Raw genomic sequence first — 12,999 nt, 5'->3', positions numbered from 1 at the left:
CTGCATGTACAACTTTGGGATTGCTCTCCCGTGTGAAGGCTCTTCATGCAGTAACAAACTCAGCCAACACACTGCCCCAAGAGCAGTACCAGCAAGTGCTGGATGAATTTCCCGACATATTTGAAGGCATCGGTCAACTTCCAGGACTGTACAGCATTCACCAGCGTGAAGGTGCCGTTACAACAGTTTGTGCTCCTCGGAGAATACATAACTTACAACTATGTCACACCGCAGAACTCTGGGATATGATCTCGCAAGGCACCGCCATTACCGAGCACATTGCGGCAGACGACACAGCACCCAAGCTGTGTGGCTTTCTCATTTCCCGTCGACGCCGTACATCGCAATGGCAATTTGTGCAATATTTGGCTGCCATACGAGAAGTGCAAATCACATGAAAAGGGACCAGACTCGGGGATGTACCGTTTGCCTAAGGTAATAACCAATCAGTGCGACCGCACAAACGCGCTGTCCGAAAAGCGGCGAGGTACTTGGCTTGTGCCCCCCCCCCCATCGACAGGAATGACCTCAAGACACTGAGCAAAGCTCGTGTATGCGGACGTCATTTTATTACACGTAAGTTCTATTCGCAAATCTCCCCATCTTTGCGCTCAGCGTATCACCGCGAAGTTGATAAGTGCTCACTGCATTATGCGCGAAGCACATGTTTGTCGATGCACCAAGTTGAATGTAGTGAACGCACCTTGCTTTTTCAGGGAGGCCGGCTAAGCTCTTTGACGAAACAAACCCTGACTGGGCACCAAACAAGTTATTGGGCCATGGATGCAAGCAGCAGTCGGCGGTGACGAAATCTGCGCGGTCTGACCACCGTAAGATGCGTGCGGCGAAGAACGCCGCTGTTTCTGCAGTGGGCGCATTAGGTGAATCGTGCGAAGCCGTTGCACCAAGCATGGGCAACACCATGGTCTCAGACACTGCCCACACAGAGGAACCAAGTTCCCCAGTCTACAGTGCTTCACCAGACTGTAGTTTTACTGCTGCCGACAGAGGTTTGTTAACTAAAACTCGTAATATCTGCCATTTGCCATTTTTACATAAAATGTACGACTGTTTTTGTCATAGCTTTCGCAGATGCGGCCACACAGACGGACGTGACCATCGCAGACCTGAAGGCGCTGGAGGAAGACAATCAGCGTCTCACTTCCGAGCTTCACGCATTAGACATCCAGAAGAGTAATCTTAAAATTAGTCATCACTGCGTGAAGACCCAGAGAATGTTTGCTTTTATACTGGGCTTCCTAGTTTTACTGTTCTGTTCGCGATCTATCAGTTGATAGAGGTGTCTGTGAAACATACTCCACAGCGCTGCCTTGGCAAGTTCCAAGAATTCATTGTGTTTTTGACGAAACTGAAATGGAACTTCCCACTGCAGGACCTTGGATATCGTTTTGGAGTGCCAGACTCAACCATAAGCAGAGTATTTGAGAGATGGCTACACGCTGCTTTTTGGCGGCTGAAAGCAACTATTGTGTGGCCTTCACGAGATGCAATTTGCAGAACAATGCCACAGGCATTCTATGACTCTTTCGGTAGAAAGGTAACGGTCATAATCGATTGCTTTGAAATCAAAATTGAACGATCATCCTCTCTACAGCCGAGATGCGAGACGTGGTCCCAATATAAGTCGAGCAATACAGCAAAATACTTAATCGGCATCTCTCCACAAGGGGTAATTACATTCATATCTGAGGACTGGGGAGGTAGAACATCTGACAAACACATCACCGAGAACTGCGGAATTCTGGACAAGCTGTCACATGGTTATGTGGTTCTCACGGACAGAGGGTTTGACATTGCAGATAGCTTAGCTCTGTACTGTGCAAAGCTGCACATTCCTGCTTTTACCAAAGGCAAGAGGCAACTGTGGGCTTTGGAGGTAGAGACCACAAGGAAGATTGCAAATGTCAGAATACAAGTAGAAAGGGTGATTGGTTTGGTGTGAAACAAATGTGTCATAATGAAAGCTCTTCAGCCAGTTAGTTTTGCGACGTGTAATGGTGACAGTGTTGCACCATTAGACAAAATAGTAACAATATGCTGTGCATTGACGAATTTTTGTCCATCTGTTGTGCCTGCAAATGGAACAATTCTTTTCTGAATGTGTATTTCTATTGGTGTGCTAGTTACATGCAGCACTTTTTTTTTCAGTGCGTGTTCGTATTTCTTTCCGTGTCATTGCTTGACACCCATGTACAAAGTTTGAGATTAATGCTGCCCTGCGGTTAATACCACTTTCGCAAAATACGCACGCGAGAATATGCTATCAACTGTATTCCCGTTGTAATTATCCAGTTAAGGTTCTTCCAGTCCACCAAATTTTCTGCCGCCCTCTGCCACGCTTTCCTGTTAAAAGTTAATTAGTGCACGTCAATTATAGTTTGGTCGCTAGTCATCCATTCTGCTGGAGCCGATGCCGCGTTGCTAAAGATTACTTTGAAGTATTATTGACATGTGAGCCATATCTCGCGACGCTTTTCACAACTTACAAGCCTAATTTCTACATGGCTTAGATGCACAAACTGTATGCAGGTCCGGGAAAACAGCCATGCGCACCAAGCGACAGAAATAAGTTTGCAGCCTTCATTTTAAGCCTAATGACTATAGGGAAGGCCTTAAGTCAAAAAGGCTAAAACCAGATGCTGTGCCATCAGTGTTCCCACACTACCCAGTGTAACTACAGGAGCAGCCCAAGAAGGGGCAAAGAGAATTGAAGCATCGATTATCTTTGTCACTTGCAGATGGACCTGATGTGGATGCCAATAAATATCTCGGAGTTCACCTTGCCCCTAACCTGTCCTGGGCATCCCACGTCACCGCCATTTGCGCCAAAGCCTCACGAACTTTGGGGTATTTACGAAGAAACTTAAAAAACGCCCCAACCAGCATTCGGAAGCTTGCATATGCAACATTTGTCCGGCCTCAACTAGAATTTGCAAGCCCTGTGTTGTCGCCTCATCAAAAATATCTAATCAATATGCTAGAAGCCGTACAGAACAGAGCAGCATGTTTTATTTCTTGCGATTATAACCGTTCTCATAGCGTAATTGAGACTAAACAGAATAATGACATTGTTTCACTTGAGAATCGTCGTTGCATCGCACTTTTTTGTTTGTTTCACAAGTACGTTTATGGTAATAGGCTGTCTCCACTACCTCTCGAAAGGCCTTTGCGCATGTCAAAACGCCTCCATAACAATTTTAGTTACTCACGTATTTTCGGTCACACTTTAGCCTTCAAAAGCTCTGCGCTTCCACGTGCCATTTCTCTGTGGAACGATTTGCCCGATAATATCGCTTCCTTAACAAACCATGATTCTTTCCGCAACCGTGTCAGCAGTCATCTTTCAATTGCGCCTTTTTAATCTGTTCACCGACTTTATGCTTTTCACTGTTGCATTCTGGTTTGCACTGCGCATCAGTTACATCTTGAAAGTATGCTGTATCCCTTGTATCTGCATTCATTGTATTAGTGCCACTTGCTACACAATATGTCTACTAGCTCTTATAGATCTGTTTCCGTTTATGCCATCCTTAGGCCATGCTCCTACGGGGGCCTGTAAGGTCTTTGTAAATAAAATGAAATAAATAAAAAAAGGAAGAAGTAGGTTCAGTTTTTCTGTTTCATTTTCGTATGACTGATTTATGTAAACTTGAAAGGTGACAATAACTGCTCTTGCTTCTGCCTAATGTCTCATGCAAGGTTAACAAGTTATTTATATTCCAGGATGGAAGCTTCTGTAGCTTCCTGCTTGCAACCTGAGGGCCAAAGTGTGCAAGTGAAAATCGAGGACTGTGCAGATTACAGCGACTCCTTTCAACCTTTATCTACAGAAGAACAATGCTGTTCTCAGCCTGTGCCACTGGAAAAATTCAGTAGCCCTAACTTTTCAGATCCACAGCAACAAGACAGCCCCAAATGTGCACAGACACCTACAACACTGTTAGTACACTCCACAGTAAAGAAATTGATGCCAATGTGTCTTTCTCAGGAAATGACACCCATCTTGCCTGCACCTGAAGCATCACGCAAGACTCCTTCAGCTTTAAGGAGGCTTACCTCCTTGCCTTTCGCATCTCATTTATCTCTCCCTCTTACCACGGCACAAGGAATGCAGATGAGACTTACCTCTGCAAAAATAGTGAAGCTGGTGAAGCAAGTGAAGACATTGAAAAGGAAATGCCAAACACTCCTTAAGAAGCAAAGGAGGCTACAGGAAGAGGCTTCTTCACTGAAGCAACAGGCTAAAAAATGGATGCATGGATGAAGAAATCAAATTTCACCATTCTCCAGGTATGAAAAGTGTAAACCACTAAGATAAATTGGATGACTACACAAACCCTTATGCAGTCATCCAAAATTAACTGTATATCTATACAGCAGTAGGTACAAAGTAAAGATTGAGAGAAAACATGATGATACAGTGACCGGTCAATTTTTTTTCTGTGCATCAGCCTAAGCATCTGCAATCCTCTAATTAACCACCTTCTCCTTACAAGAGAAGGTAGAAAACGACTCAAGGGCATTGTTTCTCCAGGAACAACTTACTTTACTGAGTGCCTCAAAGAAACATTGGCTTGACGAGACCATAAGGAACTGTGTGCTTTGGCATGCCAAATCGCCATCTGGCTATTGTTTGCTCCAGGAGACAGGGGTACTTGTGCTGCCCAGTCGTTTCACGTTGAAGCGCTATATTGGAGTGTGCACAGGAGAAGTGGTGTCTTCCCTAATTAAACGGCTGCTTCATGTTGAAGCGAAACTGCATACTGAACAGGTAAAATGTGAACTTTTGCTCAAAATGGTGCATATCATGCTTTTGTTTGTTCCTGCAGGCACGTTGTGGATTTTTCGTTATGGATGAGATGTCCATAAAGCAAGCAACAACCTACCAAAAACACTCCGACACTGTACATGGTTTGGTGGATCTGGGGGGCACAGAAGAAGACTATGGCTGAGAGGACCAGCTGGTGCACACATCTTCTATGCTTTGTCTTTGTGGGATTGTCTACCCATTATAGGTATGCACAAAGCTATGTAAGCAATCGTTCTTCTTTCTGGTGTTTTACGTGCCAAAACCAGTTCTGATTATGAGGCACGCCGTAGTGGAGGACTCCGGATTAATTTTGACCACCTGGGGTTCTTTAACGTGCACTACAATGCAAGCACACGGGCGTTTTTGCATTTCGCCTCCATCGAAATGCGGCCGCCGCGGCCGGGATACGATCCCGCAACCTCGTGCTCAGCAGCGCAACGCCTTAGCTGACTGAGCTACCGCGGCGGGTATGTAAGCAATCGTTAACCAATGAAGTCTGAAAGCTTATATTTCTTAATAGGACTGTGACCTTTTTTTACAGGCTTCCTGTAGGCTACTATTTCACAAGGGCCTTGAACGATGAACAGCTCCACCTATTAGCCATGAAAGTTATGGAGTCTGTAGAAGATGCAGGGTTTAAAGTGACACGGCTCGGTGACAATCATAGTGCCAATTGCAAGTTTCTTGCAATGTTGTCCAGTGGCAGCATCGAGCCTGTTATTACGTGAGAGGAAATAGTTGAGCTGTGTTGTTAGCCAACCATGATGTGCCCGTTGTTAACTTGGGTTTCATATGATTTGTATGCATAAGTTCATGTCGCCTCGTTAACTGTAATAATGACCAAATTTTTTCCAGCCACTCTTTTGATTCCAGCCGCCAGCTATTCATTCCATTCGACTACTGTCACTTTCTGAAAAACATCCGGAATCAGTTCTTACATGTGAAGAGAATCTTCAGAAAGAATGATACGCTCATCCTTCTGGACTACTTGAGGTAAGCAAAACATTTTCCTAGCTTCATTTCTAGCATGTCTCATTTATCTAATACGGCATTCTCCGACAGGAATCCATACGCCCTACAAGAAAAACAAGGTGCCTTCAAGCTTGTGAGGTGCCTGACAAAGAAGCACCTCTGGCCAAGCAATTTTCAAAAAAAAAAAGTGTTGCCAGAGCTGTTGCCATTTTTCACCACAGGCAAATCATCTATTCCAAATTATCCTTTCTATGAACTAGCAATGTTCAGGGCAATCTACTTGTACTGATTAATCTATTTGTACCTTAATTTCATTGTGTTCCCAAATTTGCGCCTCAATGTCACTGTTCCCAAATCGAACTGTATTGTAAAATTTCCTCGTCCAGATGCTGTTTTAGAGAAAAACATAGTTTGCATTGAATTCTTCACAAACTTCAATTGAGCAAACGTGTCCATCAGTGTGTATCATCTCTGCTTCACTGTTCCCCTGTAGGTGACATCAGTGCTGAGATTTCTGCAGTAGCATGGAAATCGCCTTGGTGCTCGTGGCTTTGAAAACTGCCTACCAACTGTTGAGTTTATGGAAATAGTTTATAAATGGTTTGTGTTGCACAACATGAAAAGCACGAAATTGTACTGGATCAGTAGGGATGCTACGAGGATGCCATTCTATGGTTAAGACGATGAGAGGTTAGTCATGAATTTGATACTGGTAGCAATTATTGTTTAACACTGAGTGTAAATGAAAGGATTGCTTGTAAAAGCACTTCACCATGGTTTATTCTTCATATCATTGCTTTGAAAAGATGCTGTGACATAAACATAGGATCATTAAATCAACAAGCCATAAGAGACTGTAATAATTTTGAATAAGGCCAAGCGCTTAAGCAGCCTTTCAAAAGGGAATTTTTTTTTTTGTTGCCAAATCGTTGTTACTGAATCGTTTTTCAGGTTTGCTCGGCTCAAGAAAGAGTGTCTGGGGTACTTCGAATCATGGCAGAAAAGCTCAAGCTACAAACTACCATTTCTTTCCAATGAAACATATGAAGCATTGCGAGTAACGACAACATCAACCATCCTCTGCGCCAGGCACCTCCTAAGCAGGAGTTCTAAGTTCGTGCTCACAGCATGATTTTCGAGTGATGATGTTGTATCGCTATTCTCTTCTATAAGGCAGCTGAATGGTTCAAATGACAAAACAGATGCATACAGCACTCCAGAAGGTGTTGGTGACAGGCATCATTCATTCGTCACCATGCAGTAACGTTGGAAGTGTCGTGGGCCCATTGGGCAAGGCATCAGCACTTCCTCCTGTTCCCGTAAAGGGCACTGCTGGGAGAGACATTCGAAAGCTCTTGCTTCCACACCTGACCATGCTGGAACGCTACCCAAGTACGCTTTGTATATATTGGTACTTATTCATGCAGATGAATTGTTCACTGAAACCTAGGCAATGTATAATTCATCTAAAAGGTAGATATACTTTTTAAATAAAGTATAACATGTACACACTGACATCCTCATAGTGGCGTAAATTTTATTTGTTGCCAATATATCAAAGCTCATTTTAATGGCATTAATAATGAGGCCACTGCACCACAACACCAGATTTTAGTTTTCAGCAAACACCTGTTATAACAGGTGTTTTTAAGATGTTTTATAAAGATGTTTTTGTAATGGAGGACATTGCACAGTCTTGTGCAGCATCCCAACAATTTTTTTGTATAGTTGTATTATTGTGAACATGCCATTATTTGCTAAAGCTTACATGATTGTTTCAGACCCTCCTCAGCAAATACTGTGGTCAAGCACACTTGCTTTGATCGCTGGTTACCTTGTATGAGCGGTACAAGATAACATCAAGTGTGAAGGCTGCATTGCAACGCTCCAATCACCTGGCTCCCATTCCACGACAACGGCCCTCATTGCAGGCATTGACAGGGGAAGGCTGTCGTATCCCAGCGTAGCATTTGTGGGTTTTTTCAGCCTCCTTGAAAGTGCTGCCTCAAGAGTGGCTGCTGTACTTATTAGAGGGCCACAGCCATTGAAGCAGTTCATGTGCGTAGTTCTGCCACCCTCTCACCAGAAACCCTCTCTTTCATTGTGCAAAGGACGAAAGTGTAGCCCACAGAACTGTTCTCTTGAAATTAATTCTCATTAAGTTTCTGCATCCATTTCTGAGTAATTTTGCCAACAGTGTGTCTGAAACAAATGCCAAAAGAAAGCTCCTCAACACCAAGCCAAAGTCTCGAAAGGTGCTGAAATTCGGAGCTCGAACTAATAAAATGTACTTGCTGACACATCTGCCCATTTCACATTGCATGAAGTGTGTTCCTTCTGCATGAGCATTTTGCTTAGTGCAACTGAACTACACATGGATGTGTTTTCTGAAGTGATGGGGTTTAACTTTGAATTTATGGTTTATGAGAGACACTGCAGTGAAGGGTCCTAGTGAGGGAGGTGCAGCAAAGTATTCCTGAAAAGGGACCCAGGTTAATTCCAATCATCTGAAATGCTCGCGATTGAATTCATTGCAATGAAAACAATATGCCACGAAATATGCCTTAGCATAATTGATCTCGTAACTCGGTACTTAATAATTGCATCGAAAACCTGAACTTGGAAACCCAAGACGCAGAGGGTGGCGGACTGTGCAGCGAGGAATTAAAATTAGCATATTGGAGCTTTTGCACTCCTCTGTATCAAACGGGGGTGGGGAGTAAATCGCCCGCCCGCAAAATCCGCCAAAATATTCAACTTAGTTCTGTGATGAAGCATGCCAGACTTCTTGGCCATGGAGACCTTCAAATGGCATGCCGCAGCAGAGTAAAAAGTGCGATAAAAACTATCGCATGTAAGGGCGCGACCCCGTGAGAACCGCTTGCTGTGCACCGCAGTGCTTCGATTGCTATTCTCATCCCGCATATCTAGTCTATTAGCGAAGGTGCCGCGATGATGGACGCATGAATGCATATTTACGCAGAGCGACAGTAGCATCTGTTTTTACGGTGCGTACACAAAACCGTGCTTGGGAGCAGTCGTCAGTGCTAAGCTAGGCCGAGGTAGTGGCATGCCGTCAAGGGGTCCACTACACATTTTGGCCTCGTCTGGGTGAAATAATTCACCAGAGAACCATTTTTAACAATGTTGTGCAAGTACTTAAATAAAATGAAAACACCAGGCGTGGCATACTGTACTGGCTAACAACGCGGTCGCCGTTCCGAATTGTTTCGACCATTTCGAGTTGTTGCGTCGTCTGCTGTGGGGGTAAGTAGTGGCGGCCTCTCGCGGCATCCTGGCAACTGCCCGAGCACGTGACTTCCAAAAGTGGGGTCACGTGCTGCCGTAGAGAGGGCCGGTATGAGCAGGTCGCCAATTTATAGAGGAGGTTGTGTGTTAGATATACACAACATAGGTGAAGATTCCCTGAAATTTTGTACAAAATAAATACAAGTACTGGCTTATTTTGATGTTACATGTATCAAAGAGTGAACACCTAGCATAAAAATAAAAAAATAAAAAAAAACTTCTAATGCACAAACTACAGCTCACCTTTCTTTTGCTTTGTTTCAATGATGCTCTGTTTTCCAATTTTTCTCTGTACCTAGTGTTCTTGAATTGTCCTTCGCTCCGCCAGTGTCTATGCTGCACTTGTGTATGATGCTGTGTATATATTTAGGGAAAACACGGGGAATGCGTGAGATGGAAATTCAAGACGATGAGCAACACGAGAACAAGGTGAGAGCAGGAGGTAATAAATAACTTTCAAAAATATGCCAGTGATCCCTGTTTGACCATGTGCATCCTGTTTTTAACTGCTTTTCACTGAATGACTTCTCACGTGTTTTTTTTTCCACTTACTTTTTTTATTATTGACCAATTTTAGCGAATTCTGTATATATAAACGCCCCCCCCCCCCCTCCACCCCTTTATGTAATACCCCAAACAGGGGCCTTTAAAGGAATAATAAATGATGACGAATGAACATTTCAGTGTATCATTTTCTAAAATACTTTATTACCTCTGCTAACCATGCTCAAATTTGAATTCTGGCAAAAAAAAATTAAGTCTTTCAGTTACGAGATGGCACCGTGCAATTTCCAGGTAATGAAAATTTGCAATAGTGCATGGTGAGCGACCTTTTAAGAGGTGCTGTTTGTAGGCATTTAACAGAACACACTACTCGGTACTTTTTAGCGAATGACGAAAAGCATACGTACTGGCCTAACGCCAATACGTTACGCAATCAATCCCTATACACAAACATACCAACATATGTGCATATGAAAACCGGGCAGCCGCATTTTTTTTAATGTGTAACTGCCAAAGGCTTTGCAAGAAATAACGTAGCAAACCTGCGCCCGTCATTTGAGTGTCATTCGCAATTAAGGGTCGCTACCAAAGTAAGGAAAAAAATATAGAAAAAAAGAACCAGACCTACCTTGACAGCTGAAAAGTGAGGCGGCCTGACGACACAATCCCGTGGACGCTGCCCATCTGGAGTTTGCTTCCCTCATATGAAACGGTTCGAACAAGCAAAACAAAGCACAATGCATCTAACTGTGTCTCCTGCGATCCCGAAACATCGTCGACTAGGAGTCTACAACGTGCGTCACCGAGCAAAACGTGTTCCACAATAAGACCACTACAAACAGAAAATTTCCGGAAGACTTTGCAATTGTTCAACCTGTTACACGCCAGTTCCAGTGGATGTCATGTGAGCATTAAATGCTTTGACCTTCTTTGACAGTCACAAGAGTCAAAATTAACCACGCAAACAAGGCTGGTCGTAGAGGAGGCGCTAGTCGTACACAAACAACGCACATGGTTGTGAACCGCACCACATGACATGCTTCCATCACTTCATTCACGGCGAAGATATCACAATGTGATGAAGCGATGACAGACAATATCTCACACAATCAAACAAAATTTAAACAACTGGGTTTAACTGCCCAGGCGCACTAACGTCTGCACTCCCGCCAAAACAATCATAATTTCGCCTGGACCATAGCCTCCTATATATATTATATAGGAGGCTATGCCTGGACAAACAGCACAAAACAGTTTCCTAGCGCGTAGAAGCACGCGGTGCCTTCTGCCACCTTCCTAGCCAACGCCTCCTCCTAGCGGACAAACTCGATGTTTTCAAACAGCAGCAGGGCCTACAAGATAGCTAACGTGGTGAGCACCTTTACTACAGTGTACTAGAATTCTTCTAGTGCACTGTACCTTTACGAATCAATTAGAAGAGCCCGTGTCTGACCGGTTGTGACTGTTTTCTTCTTTGCGCTTTTGCGCTTCAAATTTATACGCCGCGTTGGGTAGAGTCCTCTGAAGTTAAAATGCGACTCTTGAAGGCTATGCTTTTGCTGGTTAAATGCGGCAGAAGCGATTTTGGCAGCCGGTTAACGTAATAGACGTCAAGATTTGGACACCAAAATAGTCTGCTCTCAAGCCTTGCAAGTGCCTTCTTGCAGCGTTTTGTCACACGGTGGGTGTTTTTGCAAAAGCAAATTATTCTGCAGCTATATGAAGTGAAGTTAGTAGTTTTATCAGCCGTATAAACTGCCACAAACATTCGCTTATTAAATAGGTGGTGTCCAAAACTTGACGTCTATCACAGGTTTCTGGTTGCCAAAATTGCTTCCGCCGCATTGAACGAGCAAAAGCGTAGCCTTTAAGATTTGCGCTTAAAATCCAGAGAGCGTTACTCTTTGGGGCAATGCGGCATGGATTCATTAAGGGACGGAATTCACTAAGCGAAATTGGGAGAACATTTTAAAGCAAGAAAAAAAATTAAGATATAAGCGTATTCTCAAAGCTAAAACTGTTTGTAAGATTATGGCCTCCGAGATTTGAGTTCGCCGGCTGGTTTTGCTGGTGCGGTTAAATCTCGGAGGCCATGGTAAGATCGACGCGCGCCCATTGAAAACATGTAATTGAGAAAGTTGCCCCGCGCGCCGTGAGACGGCGCTGTGCTCCCACCCCTCTGCTGACGGCGTCGCGGCCGTGGAGATGCTTGGAGAGATGCGCATTTGGCATCGTGCACGTGGTGAAGATAGGTTGATTGTTGGCCCAAAGTGGACTGACAGTTGCAAGAAACTGCACGAGAATCAAGGCACGTGGTGATAGATTCTTAAGCCGGCTTTACACAGCGAGGGTGTTTCTTTGTAGCATAATACGATAGAGATGCAGCTAACGCATAGGCAGAGTGTTTACGCGACTTAGTGTGGCGCATTGCATGCGCCTTGAGACGTATTCTGGCGAGTGAGTTGCCCCTGTGCCGAAGCGCTTCCCCTGACCACGCTCGTCATTCTTTTCTTGCGCTCGCTGTTCCCTTCAAAAAGAAACGTATTTCATCATTGTGGTCACTGTATGGCTACGTTCTCGGGTCGAGCGCTGTGTTCACATAAGTGTTCATATACAGAAATCACGGTGGTAATAATAATTTTGCAGTACATTTTCTCCAGTCTGATGTATACCGGCCGAATTAATTATTCGGGGCCCTTGCATGCGCGTCGCATTTACATTGTGAAGTTCCCACGATACATCAGTGGTGCTGAAGCGGCTTTTCCTTCAAGCCTCGAACTACTATATCTTACTTGGAAATGTTGCTGCTGAAGGCCCTGTGTAATTAGCATATATGCTTTCATATGCATTTCACATTGTTGTACCACATTGAATTGAGGCAAGTGATTTGTTTTTATAATCTAGCCTGAAATTTTGCGTGTAATTTACTGTATTTTTCAAAAACATGCCGTACTGCTGCGTGCCGTGCTGCAAGTCGAGCACCAAGAAAAAGCTTGGTCTAAGTTTTCACGCATTTCCAGTGGAGGAAACTGGAGCAGTGGAGCTTTAATTTGTCCTCACTTAGAGAGCTGCCCTCTTTTTGCTTGCAGGCAAACGAAAAGTATGCATCAGCGATTTCTTCACGAATTGCAAGCAAACTTATAAAGCCCCTACTCTCAAATATTGGCGCAGTCGTTACGGACACAGCAGCTTACCGCAAAAAACTAACGAGTAAGCCACTGAGCCGAAAAGTTCTCCGCCTTTGAAGGAGTACTGCCAGTGCACAAGCGCTGTGTGTTTGCTATCGTAAATAACTTGTAGGTATTGTGAATGTGTTATGCTGGTAATTTCGCCATGAATACAAACATGGCATTCAATTATTTACTGATGGCTCAGAAAGTTGC

At 44.0% G+C, this 12,999-nt stretch overlaps 1 pseudogene; it reads left to right on the top strand.

Annotated features, from left to right (window-relative positions):
* Positions 1 to 8,298, top strand: part of LOC125945114 (uncharacterized) — a 59,941-nt pseudogene extending 51,643 nt beyond the window's left edge.
* The last annotated feature ends 4,701 nt before the right edge of the window (positions 8,299 to 12,999 follow it).

This window comes from Dermacentor silvarum, chromosome 4, assembly GCF_013339745.2.
Source record: "Dermacentor silvarum isolate Dsil-2018 chromosome 4, BIME_Dsil_1.4, whole genome shotgun sequence".
Classification (NCBI taxonomy): Eukaryota; Metazoa; Arthropoda; class Arachnida; order Ixodida; family Ixodidae; genus Dermacentor; species Dermacentor silvarum.
This window is presented reverse-complemented; position numbering and strand designations above follow the sequence as displayed.